Source organism: Nothoprocta perdicaria, unplaced genomic scaffold (genome assembly GCF_003342845.1).
Source record: "Nothoprocta perdicaria isolate Ctin4 unplaced genomic scaffold, notPer1 scaffold_18, whole genome shotgun sequence".
NCBI lineage: Eukaryota > Metazoa > Chordata > Aves > Tinamiformes > Tinamidae > Nothoprocta > Nothoprocta perdicaria.
In genome coordinates, this window is record NW_020454982.1 from 4160107 (window position 1) to 4179331 (window position 19225).

General features: G+C 43.9%; 1 long non-coding RNA gene across 3 annotated transcripts in view; it reads right to left on the minus strand.

Annotated features, from left to right (window-relative positions):
- Window positions 1-3069: 3069 nt before the first annotated feature.
- Window positions 3070-19225, minus strand: part of LOC112944988 — a 121584-nt gene continuing 105428 nt past the window's right edge. The window contains exons 3-4 of one of the 3 annotated variants that reach the window (XR_003248900.1): window positions 14454-14670; window positions 3070-3283 (exon numbers count right to left, since the gene is read on the minus strand). This is a non-coding gene — a long non-coding RNA (uncharacterized LOC112944988). Of the gene's footprint in view, window positions 3284-6972; window positions 7074-8822; window positions 8846-14453; window positions 14671-19225 lie in introns of those variants that run through there. The other 2 variants (XR_003248901.1, XR_003248902.1) reach the window with 2 other exon arrangements.

Genomic DNA, 19225 nt, shown 5'->3' on the forward strand with positions numbered 1-19225 from the left:
AGAGAGTCAAGTTCAAGAACTTAGCCTCTACAGTAAAGCTCTCATTTTAACTAAAGAAGCTGAGGTCGACGGCCTCTCAAATGAAACAGATAAGGCGACATAGGGTTCTTGTCAGAAACAAATGTTATGTCTCTCCCTACTGAAAAGCTTAAAGATATTATCAGCAAAAGCCTAGTTGGGCCTGAAATGGGTCCCAGAGAAGTAATATTAACCAGGCTCCTGGCAGATCATTTATTTATCTCAAGCTAAATTCAATAAAGAGAGCCATATATAAGTGAGGGAAAATAATGCAGCTGCGAGTAATTTATCATTGGATGGAAAGTCATTGTTATCCTTATCTCTCCAATGATGTTCTATTTCCAACTGGTAATGAATTATGGGGCTTGCCACATCTTTACTATGTGACAGGTCAACACTACCTCTTGGGTAGGGGACTGGATTTATGCAATCAATAGGGAGTTTGCTGAGAAAATATTGGCAAGCGTTCGGCGAGAGCGACCCGGTGCTGGACGGCCTGGTGCTCACTGGTGGTGGTCAGCGGCTGTAATCGTGTTTCTGCACTCCTTTAAAACAGATTTATCTGAGTGCTTTAAGCAAATTCCTCGCTCTGCTCCCCACAAAGCTGAGGGCGGGAAGCGAATCGTGGGCCTGTTAATTAGAAGGCACTCGGCTCATTTAAGCTGGCTCAGCCACCCAAGGGATCTTCGCTGCACCTTTGTGGCACTGCTCTAGAGGAATTTATTAAATCAAACTTTAGGGCCAGGTTAGCCAAAATTATCTGTGCCTGCGGCGCTGGGGGCACGGCCAAGATCAGGGGTTGGGGCAGCCCCCATTGATGTGAAGCCTGGACGTCCCGCTGAGCTCCGAAGTAGGAATGTCGCAACTCCCAGTGGCCCCAGCAGGAATGTCGCGACTCCCGGGGCCTCAGCCTCCTGCCGGCACCACCGGGAATGCCGCCAGCCCGGCACCCGCCCCACCCCAGGAGGACAGCACTTCCACAGGGATGCGCTGTGAGGGACAAGGGTCCGCAGGAGACCCCAACCCACATCCTGCTCCCTGGCTCTCCCCCTGCTTCTTCATTCTGCACAGCAAGGGCCCAGGGGACCTGAAAAGTTTGTTTTTATACTCAAAAAGCACTAAGTTTTTAACTTTATGTGGATTTTATGAGGACAGATAAATAACGGAAAGACTAAAAATAACTGATTTTGAAGAACTTCTCTTAAAAGAGAACAAAGAAGACTTCCAAACACACTGTTTTTCAGGGGAAAACTGGTTGAGGTCTATGACTCCTTAGTCGCTAAGAGCTACTAAAGAGAAAAAGCCTGTGCTGGTCATGCTGCCGGCCAGCCAGGCGACAGGGACCACCACCGCGCTTGGACAAGCATCTCCCCAAGAGGACAACAGGACCAGACAGCACCCAGCCAACATCCCAATGACGTGACAACAGAAAAAGCAAACTGCAATATCACAAACCCAAAGGAAATCCAGGAACGCTGGCCAGCTACAGTTCACTCGCATAGCGCTGGAGGTGACCTCAGTCCTCTGAGGCAAGGTGGCTCAGGCGGATGAGGAAACAAAGCCGCCAGTGAGCAAGCTTCCTGGCCACAGGACGTGCTGGCCTGCACGCCTGTGTTCATGTCTCCTTGGCTCTCTATGTTTAGGAAAGTCTTAGTAATGGAAAAAACAAGGGTGTTGTAGGTGAAGGCTGAAGTCCTTTGGCAGAGCAGCGTGTGCAAGAGCTTGACCAGAGCCTGTTGGCCTGTAATCTGGCCGAGCCCGCAAGGTCTGTCAGCTCCACCAGCACTGACACCCATTCGCAAAGATCCAGAAAGTCAACGAGAGCATTACCACAGCCTGGAGTAAAGACCCATCTACTGACTGAGATACAAATTCCATACGGTTCGGCTACGGCAGGAAAGGTCTTGCCCAAATCACATTAACATTCGTGAGCTCTGATTCTTCCACAGTTGGTTAACTCAAGGGATCGTCCAGCTCATGCCAGGAAGATCTTTCCTTCCTTTAAACAGCTGAGAACATGAGGGATTTTTATAATTTAAACAAGTAACGTAAACAACAAAAAAAATAAAAAATCAAGGCATCATAAATCATATAAACCAAGATAATCCAGAGAAATATATTCTGCAAAACCAACTATTGACTTCTGAGTCTATCATAGCCAGCAAGGAGCCTGCTACTTGTCAGATACTCCTCATGTAGTTTCAAACACTCTGTCAAAACTGTGTATAGCTTCTAGCTCCCAGGCCTTCTACTTACATACCAATCACTCAATTCACTTTTTCATTTCCATTGTTTGGAGTCTTATCCCAAATTTTTTAAAAGGAAAAAAAAAAAAAAAAAAAAAACCTAAAATATTGGCTTAAAAGTACTTACATTTACAGAGGTACAGTCTGGTAAGAATGATGTATGTGTTTAATAATATGTTCCCTGGCTAATAAAATACTAGATTATTTTGGGACTACAGAATTTAAATGGAAGGAAGTTTGACCATTAGGAACCTGTTTACTATTACCAAGAGAATAGCCAGTTGGCAGGTCAATAGCTATCAGCAGAAATAAAGAACCACAGCAGCCACCTGTGCTTAAGGCTTGTCCCTGTTAGGGAAAAAAACCAAATGAAACTACAAAAGCTGAGAAGTAAAGCTAGAGCACGCTGGGGGTTTTTTGTTTGTTTTGGGTTTCTTTTTTTTCAAGATTTAAAGGAAGAAATAAAAGACTGATTGCTCTGGAGCTAATGACTTCAGACTTTACTGCAAATGACAGCCAGTTCTTCCAGGCTGTTTAAGATGGAGAGAGCAGAAGATACCTGTGTCAAACTACTCCAGATGAACAGTTGGATCTGAACTATGCTGAATTATCTCAGATGGGCTCTTTGTGGCATGAGGAGCAGCTGCAGAAGGAAGCGTGCAGGCCGGCACGCTTCCCCTTTCCCCTTGTGTGGAGCCCACCAGCGAGCCAGCTGGAGACCGGCCACTTAGTGCTGGAAAGGCCAGTGGACACCTGTGTTGAGTGCATCCTCTCTTTGGCAGATGAAAATAATGGGAGCCTTGAGAGGATTCTTGCTTATTGTCCTTTGAGGGGTCAGACCAAGTCCCACCTGCAAGAGGCGCCCGGTGCATCCCATGCTCGGGTAGAAGGGAGGTCCCACCAGGGCCAAGGGGCCTTCTGCTGGTTCCCGTGATGGTGAAGCCAGCTATTGCCACCAGTGAACAGGTCTCAAAAGTTCTGCAATCTTGTTCCTACACAGTGACAGGCATTCATCAATCCTGAAATTAAATGCAAAAGGGAGATTTGTAATCTAATTTCTTACTTCCACAAGAAGACTATTTTCCTTTCTTTTAAAAGGTTGCTGTGGTCAATATGTTTTTTTGTCCGGCAGTCTTCTTTGTGCACATATGTATGTATGCATAATGGTGTCATTTACATACCATTAAAACTAATTAGCATCATTTGGTGACTCAGACATACTGTAATACAAGCACAGAGTATAACTGTATTAGTAAATGCCACATTTTAATGGCAAGTGCCCTACATACTCTGTTTAATGTGCCTTATCAAAGATACACAAAGATTATAGTCTCAGTATCAGCTAAATATTGAAATAATAGATATTTGTGTGATGAATAAACTTACAAAGGATCTTAATTTTTATTCTTTTAGTTCTTGCCAATAAAACAGCAAGCTATTCATAACACAAATGTGAATTCATTTCCAGTTCAGATAATTCAAAGTAGTTTCATTTTCTAGAAGGCAAGGGTTTTTCATTTAGCAAAAACTGAGGTAAAAAAGCAGGAAAGGAGATGCTTAACATCACCAAAGAAAAACTTTACAGTTGGAGCTTGAAATATTTTTCTCAGATATTTTTCTATAATTGCAAATTTTCAATGATTTCAAGTTTTCACTGTGACTCAGGACAAAGTGAGTATTTAGGAAAGCATTTGCAAGGAGGCCTCCACAGGAAGACCCTGTCGGAAGGGCACAGCCGTGTCCCCGACCACCTCCCAGGCAGGTTCCTCCAGCCCTGCTGAAGGCAAATGGCACTCAGCCAGTTTCATACCAGGCAGCCCTTTCACCAGATCACAGTGGCTTAACAGTTGTTACAGATATTAATGGCTAATCAATTGCTATCGATGCAATTATTCTTCTGATCCACAAGCAGAGCCTTAGATAAATGGGCAAATATTAACTTAAGTTCCAGTTGATAACATATTCCTCACCACGCTTGTTAGTATAGGCTTATCTTCTGAACTTTGATAAGACAGATTAAGGAGAGGAAAAAAAGAGTGATTCAAGCAAGGGATCACTGCTATAGGCAAACTCTACTTCACTATCACAGGACCTTAACCTGGACTTGTCTAATGTTACATAACTTTCTGATGTCCTGCCTGCAGCGGTACTATCGGAGAGAGCCCAGCCCCAGGAGAGCGCTGCCCACCGAGCCCTCAATCTGCTTTCTGTCCGAAGGAAATGCTTCTGCCATGGCCCAGAACATGGTGTTGCCTGAAGGATCCTACCTGCCAAAACCCTGGTGCCCAGGGGCCAGCAAGGGCTGAGCGTGCTGCACTGTGTCCCGCATCACATGAGGCTTCAATTTGAACATTCATCAACACAGAAATGAGAGGAATGGACTCAAAGGATTTTCCAAAGGACAAGCTGGGGGGGATTTTGAGAGAGGAACCAGATTCACTGTGGTCATGGTGCATTTTACAGGTCCACTCACACAGGGTTTGGCTGCAGCACAGCTAATGTCGATCAAGACACCCACTCAGCTCATGCAATGCACATTTTCTTCTTAGAAAGCAAACTGTCAACTTCTAGTTCTGTATTGCCTTGTTAAACAACACTTTTTTCAACTTCACTATTTCCCACAGTCAGGCCTTTACTTTGACTGCAGGAAAAATTATATTTTTGTATGACATATTGGAACGTAACTATAAATATTTTACAGAAGGAACTGCAGCAATCAGGATGTCTTCTTTTAATGCACTATTTCTCTGACATTCTGAAAATATTTGTGCATTGATTTGCAAGAAATAAATCTCAGTATAGGTGGGTCTTAGTGTCAACTGAAATAGCATGGGGAGCGGTAAAAGAAGCAACTGTTACATCTTGCTTCCTCTTTCTGCACAGTCTGAATTCTATAAGCAAGATTACGGATCTACAAGAACAAGCTGGGGCTGCTAGTAAACTATCCAGGGCAAATTCCCTGTCCCTGGAGTTTTTAAATCAAGGTTGGATGTATTTCTAAACTATGCGCTATAGCTCAGCCACAAGCTCCATGCAGGAGTCACTGAGTGAAACTCTCTGGCTTATTGGAGCTTTATAATGGTGATGATGGTTCCTGCTGGTCTTAAAAATCTGTTATACATGTGAAATAGAAACTATAGGTGAAACCCTTCACTAGTGCAAAGCCCTGCGGAAGACCTTTAAGCAGACTTCAGCCAAAGTGCTCAGAAAATCTTAGACCGCCCTGCATTCGGGGGAAAAAACACCTAAGTGAGGCATGGTGAAGAACAGCTATTTCAAGCTTTCTTAATGTTTTGTTTTGTACACTATGAGAGAAAATAGAAAGCATTGCCTTCTGCCCTAGGGTCATGTCTGGAAGAAAAAGACCAGCTGGGACCCCTTGTGGAACACAAAGGAAGTTTATCTCCTATCTGCCTTTGCTCTCCATGGTGTCTGCTGGAGGAGCAGGTAAGCATCTCCAAGAATGACATCCTACGGGCCCTCTTGGGTCCAAGAGTCCAAAAGGATGAGGAGTTCCAAAAGGGCTGGAGTTAGCGGTGGCTTTGTCACTACCCTATGGGCCCACAGAAAAGCCACCCTAAGGAATAACGCTGTGGCACCAGACAGCTACCTGGCAGTGCAGTAAGGAGGAAAGTCTGATCTGTGAACGCCCTCATTTCTCCATTTCAACCATGTACATTGGAGAATAAGATTTACCAAGGGAAATGCTGACCATGCAACTCACTAATATAAATCATCTCTTGATGGGGAAAACACAAGAAATTGCCTCAAGATCTGCAGTGCTTTGTGTAGCACATGACTTCAGGCCACTGCATGTAGCCAAGGGATATTCCTGGAATGGACAGGTGCCCACTGCTCCCTTCCCCGAGACACAGAAACAGGCAAGAAGGCAGACAGTAGCTGCAAATATCTTCACACACACTGTACATGCGTATTAGTAAACACACAGGTTCCACCATAAAAGGATTATATGACTCTTCCCTGGCGTCTGAAATGCACATTATATCACCAAACAAAGGAAATTATGCAAAGATAGCCCCAAAGGCAGAATAACCATGATCCGCTCGTACTTGTAAATACAGGGTAAATACTTACTAGCCACAATTAATTACCTGCCTCTGCTCGTTTTGTTAAATGATCAAAGTAATACATCTGCTGGTTGCAAATGAATGTATTTGTGCAAAATCACATTTATACGAGAGCAGTGCAGGGCCAGATCCTGCAGTATTTGTCATTATTCACACAAAAGTCACCCGATGGAGGGAATTACTTCTAATTAGTGAGCATCAGGACTGCAGGATACAGCCACGGCTCTGCAGCGTTAGGGCGATGAGGATGTATAGCAGAGTAGCGGCAGAATCAATTGTTCTTAGGTTGCTCTTTCTCATCAGCCCACCTGACGCACATGAAATATTAGTGAAATCCATTTCGGAAAGACCAGGCCCAGTGCTGGAAGCACCGCAGTCAGTTCATCAGCAGGCTCTTCCAGGAACACTTCAGGGATCAGGATGGGAGGGTACAACTCCTTTTCCCACAGGACCCAGCAGCAGATACAACCAGCCCTGTCTGGGATACCCCACCATGCTCCGTGACTCACGTGCACTCCCAAACCAACTGCTTTTGCCCCCCTGCAGCAGCAGCCGTGCACAGACCATTAGCAGAGCCTCAACTTACTTGTCTCTTCGTTCCTCTGGATCTTGTGCATCAGCACGGACTCATGCTCAGGTTCTCCAGGGAACATTTTGCCGGCTCCACCACTCTCAAGCATTTCTATTGCCCACTTCAAAGCCCTCGGGGTCAGTTATCCCTCTGCACAACAAAATGGGAACGATGCCTCCAAGCACCCAAGTGTTTGCCAGGCTACAGCACAATTATATTATCAGCCCATCCAGAGGGCTGATGCAGAGCAGCAAGGATACGAACAGGTCATTGAAGCCCTTTGGTGACTATCTGAAGTAGGTTTTGGAGGTAGACAGCTAATATCCAACTCAAGCAACGTTGGTACACCGAAGGCAGAAGCTTCACAGATTTTAGCAAATAGCAAGTCTGGCCCACAGTTTTGCTATCCCCATGAGAACTTTGCACCTTCCTCCCTGTCATGGAAGGAAAGCCTTGCAATAAAGGTATGGAAGAGGGCTCACCGCAGGTTTTGTTAATGTGTTTTGGGGAATTCTACTTAGTGCCAGTGCAAACCCATTAAAAGGCATAAATGAATATATTCCCTTTCTTTCAGGAACTGTTTGTTGCTCTATTTGATCATGCTACTTCTCTAGCTCCTAATATTTTTGGATAATGTTCTTGCCTTTATTTGTAATCACTCTTTATTTGGTGTAGAAGATGGATTTTTCCAATTTTGTGCTATTATACACCTTAGCATGGAAAGGATTATTTTTTTTCTTTTTCCTTTTAGTCCTTATTTAACTGCTTGTGAGCTTCAGGGATTTATATCCCAGTAGGTCTAATTCCAGGATTATAGGTATCTAGATATTCAGTAAATCATTTAGTAGCATATAGGTTTAAGGCAACTCCAAATAACCCCTCCAGTTAGCTCTCTGCCTAAAAAAATGAAGCACTGGTGAGAAGCACCAGATTTGAGCAAGAGTTATAAAGTCATGCAGAATTACCAATTTAGACTCCGATTCTACCCCCTTTAAAGTCACTGATAAAATTTAGACTCACTTCGGTGAGAACATGGCAAGGCCTCTAAACCCTGTTGCTTTAGAAGCTTTCCTTCTTCCCAGCGAAACACTAATCAAAGTCTCCTTCTCTGATTTAAGGCTTAGCTCTCATTCCTACAACTGTTGCCTTTTTATGTAGATAAGCACTGTCAGGTTGAGTTGACCCAAAATTTAGATTTATTAAAAATGAAATAAGAAGAGCAACAGAAAGCTTTCTGTATTTATTTTTCTAAATTCTAGTGAAAACAGCTTTTTGGTTTAGACTTCGATTTTCCTTGGCATCATTCCACAGCCTGAACATTGCAGCACTGTGTTTGTACCTGAAAATACATAGGGGGCAGTGGAAAGTGAATTTGAGTTACATGTTTTCCTTGTTTGGTCTTAGTGAAAAGTAAGCATGTGATATTAGAGATTAAGAGCAAATTTGGTCTCTTAAGGATCTACCATTAGGAACAATCAAAAGCAATACTAATGGCAAAGGCAGTCAGGGCTTTTAAGCGTGTCTTTGAACCTGTTCATATGCCTTTAAAGACGGCAGAGCTGAGCGAGGAGGGCTCTGCCCTGGCAGCGAGCTTAGTTAAACGAGGCCCGGTGCCAGTTCTCACCAGGCGTGTCTGAGGTTTGTCACCCTGCGTGTCAGGCAGGGCTTTGCCCATGGCAGCTCAGCAGCAGCGCTGCAGCCCTACAGGTGCTTCAAGGTCAGGTTTCTGTTTGGGCTGGCATGCAGGAGGCAGCTAAATCCACCACGTCACGTGTTCGCAGAACCAAGCGACTCTCCAGGTGAAGGGAGAAGGGGGCTCTGCACCTGCTGGCATCCGGGCAGTGCCGGCACCATGGAGCAAGAGCCTGCGAGGTGACACGAACGGCAGCGCGGGGCCCCAGCCCTGTTGGCTCAGACAGGACCTGGAAGAGACCAGGCCTAACCTGAGTGAGGCAAGTGATAAACCTGAGCATCCCTCCCACCCTTAAGGGTAGCTGCCTGTTTAGACTCTCTTAGTACTAGGCGTGCCCAAGAGGGAGCCTAGAAGTGCCACAGCCAGAACTAACAAGTGCTCTGCTTTTGTGCAACAGACACGAAGCGGCCTCTCCAGACGGGAGGCTTTTTGCCCACGTGAGTGTCAACACGGAGTTCATCTGAGGTGAGTTCTGTGGTGAAGGGAAAGGTGAGGTTAGGTGAGGAGCCCTTCCCATCAAAGCAAACTTGAAGGAAGGCCAGGACTGCAGGGCTGGATTAGGACCGGGCACATCCCGGCACAGAGCGCGCTGAGTAAGAGGCATCAGTGCAGGACGGCACCGAGTCTGAGCAGGGCACCTCGCAGCTCCCCTCCTGTGTGCTGTGGGAAGGGGGTGCACATTTCACGGCTCCCTCCGCACTGTCACCCAAGACACCACCATGGCAATCAGGCCAGGGAGCAGGGGACACCTCAGAGATCCGGGAGCTTCTCTCCTTACTGTGCAAGGCGGGATGCTCAGCCCCGTCCATTCACATCGCCTTGACTTAGCCAATTTATAAAAGAATGGACACTAAATATGGAGAAATAATGTAAGCCACTGTGGCATGTCGTCCTGCTGCATCGCTCTGAAAATGTCATGGGTGACCAGAGCCTGTCAACAAACCTGCCTCAGAGAGTGCAGGATCAGCAGCCGCAGAACCAGGCAACATCTAAATCCACCACCCGTCCAGTAACATCTCCGCCTGATTATGATAGATAAGGATTTCAGGAAGGCATGTCAAAGATAAAAGGTAAGCCACCCCCTTGCTCTTGTTTAATTTCCCTTCCAATTTCCTAAAAGGCCTGTTGCCGGACTGACTGTCACCAAAAAGATACAGGGCCCAATTTACAGCCATTGCGCAGAACTGCAATAAGCATTTGCAGTCTATAATTTTCAAGTAACACCACATTTATGAAAACTGCAACAATCCCTTTTGCCGTGATTTGTGGACGCCAGTGCCAGAAGAGCCACCTCACTCATGTAACAGAGAGCAAGAAGCGAGGGAAAAGGAGGAAGAGAAACAAACTGGCTGCTGCCTCAGCATGTAGGCTACAAAATAAAAAAATAAAAAATAAAAAAAGTCTTAAAAGTGTTAATGAAAAACCCGCTATGAGTAGAAGGGAAGATTAGAGCTGACAAGTTGGCCATAGGGCCTTCTTGAGGCTCTTCCAGACAGAACTAAGACAAGATGACAATTTGAGAAATCAAACTGTGCTGACGTGGGCTGTATTTTCATAAATTTCCTGCTCCTTTTAGTTTATATTAATAAAAAAATCTGTAAAAAAAATATAGTTTAGGCCTTAGTCTTATGGAGTTCTAGTCATCCTGTACCAGAGCTTTGAAACAAATGCAAGGGCAACTGAAATGCCTGCCCACAGCAGGCAATATGTTAAATTTACTGCATAATCATCTGGGGTTTTTTTCACCACAGATCTGATCTGAATGGAAAGAGTTCAGTGTGCATTGGATGGAGCCCTGGATCGTCCTGCAGTTTTTAGTGACAGTAATGTTACTACTGTTGGAGTCAACCAGAAGATATTTGGGCTACGATTTTTTGATTTTTTTTTCATAATACTATCAAAAACAGCAGAAAAAAATGCATAAGGTCAAAACTCATTTTAAAAAACAGTTAAATTCTGTCTGAATAACTGATAAACTTCTAGTACTTGAGGAATTCTTATTAAAAAAAAAAAAAAAAAAGAAGTGTTTTATAAATGTCTGAAAGAGCATGCCAGGCTTCCTCTCCCTTTCCCTTCCCAGAGTCAAAGCCAGAACTCCACATTATCACCATTTAGCTCACTCTGTGCTTCAGGCAACTTCAAAGCAATAAGCTGAAGTGTCTCCTTTTCCCCTCAGAATAGCAACTCCTTAATTAAATAAATGATACTCCTGCCTTTAACTTGGCTGTTTGGGAATTTCTTTCCCAATTTGACTTTCGGGAACCGGGATTTTTTTCTAAATTGCTCAGCTTAAGCAAAGCGAACATGAGTGATTTTTTCAATTACATCATTTCGTTTTTATCATCTTCATTATCATCATTATTATTGTCATGATCTTTGGTGTTTCAGTCATTACCTAGCCGAGATGCACGGCGCTGCCCAGCACGTAGTCTGCCTTCGTGCCTCACGGGAGCCCAGCCACACAGAGAGGAGAGGTCCAACAAAGAGTTTATCTCAGTGCATCTAGAGCTGTTTCTGAACCGCACAAACACCAGCGCAATGTGCTGGAGGCTGGCAGGTTCAGAGCTTCTCCTCGGGCAGGGACTGCACTAAGAAGGATGTTTCAGGCAAACGGGCTTTCACGAGCTTCACTCAGTCGTGCAGTTGTCTTGTTATTCTGATGCTCACTCCACCTTCTCTGAGGCTACAGGGGCAAATCTTGATCCCCTCTGAGCAGAGAGGTTTGGAAAGGCAATAAAATAGGCCTATCTTCATGTACAGGAAGCGAGGAAGGCAAGATAGACCTCAAAAGACCTTACACTCCATAACTTTTCCCTCCTTCACCTCAGCAGAGAAACAGAGCTCACTGCTGCTACTGCAGTGACCATGCCTAAAGGCAGGACATTTCTGTGAGGGCCTCCCACAGACCTGGATGCTACTTTGGGGTCAGAAAGCACACACTGCTGTGGTGAAACTGGCCTTTAGGGAAACAAGAATCCTCTGGACTTCTGGAAGAACCTACAAGAGCTGGAGCTGGTGCAAGACGAGTTCCTGTCTCAGTCTCAAGGTCAGTGGCTCACAGGCCATTCACTTGCACTTCTGGCCAGTTTCTGTTCAGTGAAGTCCAGAGAGATGAGAAATGTTTCTCTAAAAGAAAGTACTTCATTTATGGAAAGCTGACCTAGGCAGTAGGAAGTCCAGGTGGATACGCTCTCAACGCCTGGACATCAGGATGCCTGGAGACACCAGGAGGCAGCCCAGCATGGAGCCTCCGGACACAGCAGTGCTGAGCAGGGAGCAGCAGGAGCTCTCCAGCTCCCTGGTTTCTGTCCTTTCCCTACCTGATCAACCACGGCTCCCTCAGACTCACAGGTGGGACTTGTAATGAAAGCAGTTATGTAAGAGCAGAAAGTTTGATTCACCGCACCGCCACACTGGCAACACATTTACACAACCTCCCCACCCAAAATCATGAGGTTTAACCTGTAGGGATAATTGCAACCCCTTGGGCAAGGGCGGCAAAGAACACTTGGAAAGGAAATCAAAGGAGAGTAAAAGGGAAAGCAATATTTTGGTAATTGGAGTAAAGAGGTAATACATATCTCAGTGTCACGGATGAGATTGGCCGACGCAATACACATTCATGCTTATCTCAGAATTGCATTTATCGAAGTAAACTGAGCTTAAGTTAAAAGCAAGCACATAAATCCTCTCTCATTGTCATCTCGCAACTCACGGCAGCTGCTAATTATATTACAGATCTTCCAGAAGTGCATATAGTAATTACCAGTTTCAACCACACCATTAGACTTGCAAATGCAGTTTGCTCTTTGCAAGTCTGTCAGGAGCAAAGTATTAGGGTCAGACCAAAAAAGGAGCAAGTGAGCACAGACTCACGAAGCCAAGTGGGAATCCCCAGCTCTCCTGGACCTGCTCTGCTCTGCACAGGTTGAACACACCACCTGCCAGGACGCACACACATTTACCTGATGAATTATTTAGTTCTGGCTTGCTCACCAAAGCTAGAAGTTATTTCAGGCTTTCGTGTCAGACCAACTCACAGTGATTATCTGGATCTGAATTAGGCCCAAAGTCAGTTTATAGGAATTAGTGACAGCTCTCTTTATGTCTTAAAATATTACAGAAAGAAAAAAAAAGCGGTATTATTGTCCTTAGACCAGGAGTAATTTCAATGCCTAAAGATTCTAAGGAATCCTTGATACTGCATCCATCTGCAGATGAAGGGAAATGTTTATCTTTGCCTTATTTAGCGTTACTTATTAAAAAAAAGGACAAAACTGAAATTTAATTGAATAACCAGGGTGTGGTTTTGCTAACCACTTTCTCCACAACCACAGCTGAAGATAAACAATGCTACCAGACATAAATCTTAAGTATTATTTTTATATGAACACATACATAGGAAGAACCTTGTTTATTACTAATTTGTTCTGTTTGTTTGGATTTCATATCTACTGAGCTCTGACTGCAATTCTTAAACCATTAGGAATTATGCAGGCAAGAGATTAAAGTGCTGGCATCTAGGGCAGAGTTTCTAAAAGCATTATATATGGTTTGAGCTGAACTTCCCAAATGAACACTGATTTGGGTACTTCACTATTTACGTATCACTGAAAGTCACCAAGAATCCTAAGTGACATATGAAATTCAAAAAATTTCAACTCCTCCTTAATTAAATCATACCGTATTCTTAAGTCCAAAATTTTTTTTGTCCATAAAAACACAGAAATACTTATCCATATCTGTTCAGAATTAAACCTTTTTCAACATTACAAATCCAAGTACAAACACTACTCCAATCCAGGTTTCCTCAAAAGGGTGGCAGGACCATGACAGAGCAAACAAAGAGCTCCTTCTTATTTTAGTCCAGTCTGGCCATTTTAGTCCCATAACCTCCTCCCTGCTCAAGCACAGCCTATCCTGTGAAGCCACAGTAATAAAATACAAGTATGTATTTTTGTTGTGAATTATAACTTGCAAAACATGTTGACACCTTTCCTGGAAAAGTTCTGTGCAAGTACAAAGCCAGATTACTGATGAGAATAAGGCATGCAGTCATTCAGACAAAGAAATCTTCATAGAGCTTTGCTGCTTCAGGGACTGCTGCAGCAAAGTGCAGAGTTTCTTCCATTCTCATTCAGAGTAAAAGTGTAAATAAGAGTGGGAAATACTTCTGTGCTCAGCTTGATGGGCAAAGTTTAATGTGTAATAACCTCCTCGGGAAAAGTATCTAAAGAAGAGTTGCAAGATTAATATCCTATTTCCAGGCTTTTATACTACTCGGCAAACACTCAAATCTAACAGAGAACCAAGGGAAAGATTAAAGAGCCAAAGGCCACAGACCTGTTTCAACTAGCGTAGTGGGTTCAAAGTTTCCTCTAGGATCTTAGGCTATAGTTTCTAGATATCACAGCAGTACAAAACCTAGACAGTCCCACAGATAAGCTCTTATTTATTCTAGATGAACCAAGGAAATGCAACAAATGACACCTTGGACCTTGCTCTTAGTCATAATTGATACTTGATTGTTTTGGTTACTCACCGAAAAGCAATTTCAGTATAAGCCTTCACAAATATTTAAGAGCTAAATGAGCTACAAAGAAAAGAACAAAGCAGCAGCTGGTACTGGGAAGAAGGCAGGTGGAAAAATACTTATGTCCCCTCATCAAAGTGAAAGAGCATCTGAGTGCCTGCAGCAGTTGATATTCCTGATCTTGCTGAACACTCACTGTGACTCCTATCGACTCCAGGGTTGGCAGGCGGGAGGGCAAACAGGAGAGTCAGTGTGAAAGAAAGCAGAGAGAATAAAGAAGGAATAATGCAGGGTCCTCACCTACCTGAGCCTGGCATCTGCAATTCCCTGGCTGTTACATGGTCTTCGACGTGGCACTGCTCTTAGCCCAGCTAATGGATGCGATCCAGATCCTTATGTTCAGAGCGAGATCCAATTTTTACCAATGGGAATGCTAAGAGGAATCCTTCCTCTCCCTCCAGCTGCCTGACAGGAACAAACACAGTCCATCTTGAGGAGGGCACACCATTTAACTGTCCTCCCTGAAATTAAGCACAGCAAAAGAAGATTTTAGCACAGATGCTGAGCCTAATATGGAATGAATGAAAATGGTGGAAGAACATAATCAGTATTTACCATGCTTCAGTAGCACACAGTTACTACTCAAATATCACTGACCCTGCAGAATGCCAGGTACTGAGCACAGGCTGGGGGTCTGGCCTTGCTCTAGACAGCACAAAATCCAGAAGGTGAACAAGAAGGGGAGACAGAAAGCAATGTATGTGAAAGAGAGTTAAGCAGAGTAAGCTCACTTTCATCCTCTAAAGGAAAAACATAGACCAGCTTTTTCCTTTTCTTAACAAACATAAAAAAATTCTCAGGCTGCAGAAACTTTAGGAGTTATCTCATGTCCTTAGCTGATTAACTGTTGAAGCCCTATACACTTAGCAAGATCTAGGCTATGACACCTTTTGTCAACTTATTTTCCTCTTGCAAGCTCTTTCCCATAAAGAGAATCAAACTAACTCTGCTGATAGCCAAGGAAACCCAAAAGCTTTAAGTAAGGTTGAAATGATCTCAGATCTGATGACCAGTGTCTGTCCTTTGCAGCGAGACCCCTGGGAACGTTTCTGACAGCTCACAACAGCTGTCACAGCTGGGCAGCCTCAAACTGGGAAAACGTGCACCGAGTTTCAATGCATTGACATCGAGGTCATCGAGAAACCAGTTTAAAACAGGAAACAGCTCTAACCCCATGGATTATAAAGATTCTATATAACTATAACAGATGCTTACAGTAAATTCCATTATAAGGAACCTCCACCAATAGCTAGAGCTACAAGCTCTTAAAAACAGGGGGTGTGTCACTCGATGCTTGGGATCAAGGTCATGTCTTAAATAATAAATCAATACAACTGAGCTGGCATGGAGAAGGTATGAGACACTGCCATTACTCTAGCCCAGTCTCAGCTCTTCTGCAGACATTTAATCCAAAGTAAAGTTTTACACTCCTGAGGTTACACTGCACCATCCTGGAAGAAACAGCTCTCATCCAGTGACGAGGCTGCTGCTTAATCCTAGATTGTCTGAGGTCTGTCACCGAGCTGTCCGTGCCCGGCCCGGCTCAGCAAGGCAGGAGAGCAGCCCCTGCCTCTTCCTGCGAGCGGCTCTTCCCGCCAGCTACTCCCAGGGCTGGAAAATAAATTGCAGACCATTATCAAACTCTTTGGTAATTGCTGCAGGATGGCAACTGAGAGTGCAATAAATCACAACATCATTGTGCTAAGGCCTAACTGGTCCGGCATATTTTTGCTTGAGCTGGTTAATGCAGAAGTGGTATAGACTACAATGGTACATAAATATACCCTACGTACTGACCAACTTGCATGGACGCTTCTCTGCAATTGTTCAAATTATTCACATGTTTTAAATTAATAAAAAATAACAATATCTACAATAGTAATGTTGTGCCTTTTAACTCAGCAAGAAAGCAATTCTTCAGCCTTTAAATACAAGAACCTTGAACTTTGTACAAAGCCTTATATTTATTGTGAGAGCACCATCTAGGACAATTGAGAGCTAAACTTTGGTGTTTTTTCATTGTTTGCATTTGGTCTATAAGTCAAAAGCCCAGTGACCAATTACATCTTGGTATGTACATGCATATCATATAGTTTCCAGCAAGATTTCTCATGCCCAGACAAAGAGAGTCACCTGCTCTAAGCAAAGCTCTCCAAAGTCCAATACAATATGAATTTCAAAACTCATATGTTAAAAGGAATAAGTTGAAAAAACAATCCTAAGGTCGTGTGAAAATAAGAAGTTTGAAGGGATTTCCCTTGGGATATTCCAAGAACATGTACGATCCCAGGTGCTGCGCCAACAGGATCCAGGCATAGCAGCGAGGTGCAAGACAGGGAGGAGTTAGCTCAGCAAAACGTGCGTTTCATGTTCAGCCAAGGAACAGCATTAATGGGACTTGTGGACTTGCCAAGTGCCCGGAGAAGAGCATAAGGTTGGAGCGGAGGGAAAGGAAATAAATAAAACCGAGGAGAGAAAATTATCTATAACAGAATTTTGTTCCTCCCTCCCACTCCAGACCAGCTCATCAAAGCCAAAAGGTAATTCCACTCATCACAGTATCTTCCATCTTGTTCAGATTTCATCCATGAATAGGCAATGGGATTTATACCAGACAACTGGAAATCTACCAAAAACGCAGCCCTCTGACGTGCTAGCAAAGCTGGAATTAGATAAAACATTCATAAGATAGACCCACAGATTTAGTGGATGCGACTTTCATAAATGCTGGTGTTCAAAAAGAGCAGCTTTATAGAAAACATTTGTCCCCAGTTTACAGAGTCTCTGCTGAAATCAGTTTAAGCTACCTCTGTATCAAATGCTTCACTTCTTTCCTTTCTTGATGATGGCATTGTAATTATTTGCATGTATGGAACAGGTTAGGGTTATTACAATCACATTTTGATCGAAAAACTATTAATGATCTGTCCCGGGAATATAAAGTATCATTCGTTTGGGTTGATGGCATCTTTGCGATGGAAGGCATATTTTTAAAATTGAGTTCTTGCAGAAGGTTTGCTCAGTCTCTGTTTTAATCCACCAGCACCGTGCTCACGGCGGCGAGGCCAGGACAAGGGCTCGCGGAGCAGCTCAGCGGCAGCACACGGCGGGAGACCTTCTCGCCCCTGCTCTGCTCCCTAGATGTGCTCTGAAAACTGGCAATGCGCTCCGTACAGACTGCAAGCAACGGGCTCCTCACTTAGGAGGCAGGGTGAGGCACTACTACGCAGAGATCCCTACTTAATTGAGAGCTGACAGCTATTTACATCACCAAGGATTTAGCGGCGCTGCTACCGCTCTTATGACAAGCCGAGTAGCTTTGAACACTGCAGAGTTTGCTTCCAAATCTTTTACACTTTGACAGTCTCCCTCATCATTCAGCAAATAAATTGTGGAAGTCCCTAAACAGCATTTTCAAAACTGACAGTTATACAGCTACCATCTTTACAATAGCTACTCCAGGGTGACTATTATTTTTGGAGCTGTTGAGGTTTTTTGATTGTTTAAGGGAAAAAAAGAGGCTGCTGTTAGTATTGCTAACCCAATAAGCTCTTACTATTATACGAAGAAAGTGAAAAGCTACTGATGTTATAGAACCATCAGTGATGGTGGCTCCTATACCACTATATGCCTATGTAAATACAAGTTCTGCTGCTACTGAGACCCAAGAGACTATATTCAAGTGCAAGCTCTTTGCCACTACTCTCACATTATTTTGATGTTATCATACTGCTCAAATTGAATGAAAGAAGCCCAGTCAAAGTAGAGACCCTTGTTCAGTCTCAATTAAATTTACAGCATCAGAGAGAAAAATGTAGAAAGACACAATCCACAAAACTTCTCTTTCTACAAAACATTTTGCTGACTGCAATTATATCAATAAAAAGGAAATTCTTATTTACCAGAGTAAATATTGGCAGGAGAATTGCTAAAATAGCTTTGCTAATTTCAACACTGTCAGACATTTTGGTTTGCCAAACACCCATAGTGATTTCTAAGCGCGTTCCTGCTGCATTCCTCTCCCACTGTGACCATTCTCACCAGCAACGTTGATGCTGAAAACCAACCTACCAAGAGAGCAGTTCAGCTACCCTCAGTGGTGCCTTTAGGCACCGGGGCGGCATCTGAACTACAGAAAGGGCCGCACTTCTTCAAGGCACCTTGGACATGTCCTGAAAGCCTCGTTAGATGCAGATTGCCAGTCTTGGCACTGCCCGCAGAACCCAGCTTCTCAGAACGAGTCCCAGCACATGCTCTTAGAACTGCAGTCAACTAATACAAGCGCCTAATCTTCGAGCTGCCCAAGGGACACGTTATCCCATCGACAGTGATTGAAATATTTATCACTTTACCACTTGTTTTCCTCGCAGCAGGGAATCATTTATCTGCAGTGTCACCTAGAGAATGGCGGGTGTTGTCAGGGGAGCAAAGTCCCGGACCAGGGTATGTAACAAACATTAACCACTTCATCCCACCTCACTAGGCACTACTTTAATTTCATTATTATTGCGTCCGATTATTAATTTACAACAGGCTGTAAATGACAGAACAAGCAAAACTAGATGACCTCCTAGAGGTAGAAGGAAGAGAAGGTGCTTCCTCCTCATGGCAGCACTGGTGCTCCTCAACCTCAGCACCAAGTTTTAGGCTTCTGCCCCTCAGATGAGCAGAGCCCAGCAGTGCTGCAGTCATGCTGAGCAGTTCTGGCAGCAGCAGCACCTTATGGGAGCCGATGAACTTCTAGCAGCCTCATTGCTGGGCCTGGAGGGAGGCTTCCTGTAGAGGTGCCCATCGGCCCGTGCTGTGCAGGTGCTTCAGAAGATCAAATAAACGGCAACCAGAAATGACCAGTTAGGTGTCTACCCAAATGTTTGCTTCTTTTAGCAATTAGAAAAAACCTTTTCTGCATGAATCAAGATATTTTTGTATTCTTTTCTGCAAAATGGGGATGACTGTAAAATACTATAAGTGTAATATATTATTTTACATATGTTATATATAAATTTTTATATGCAT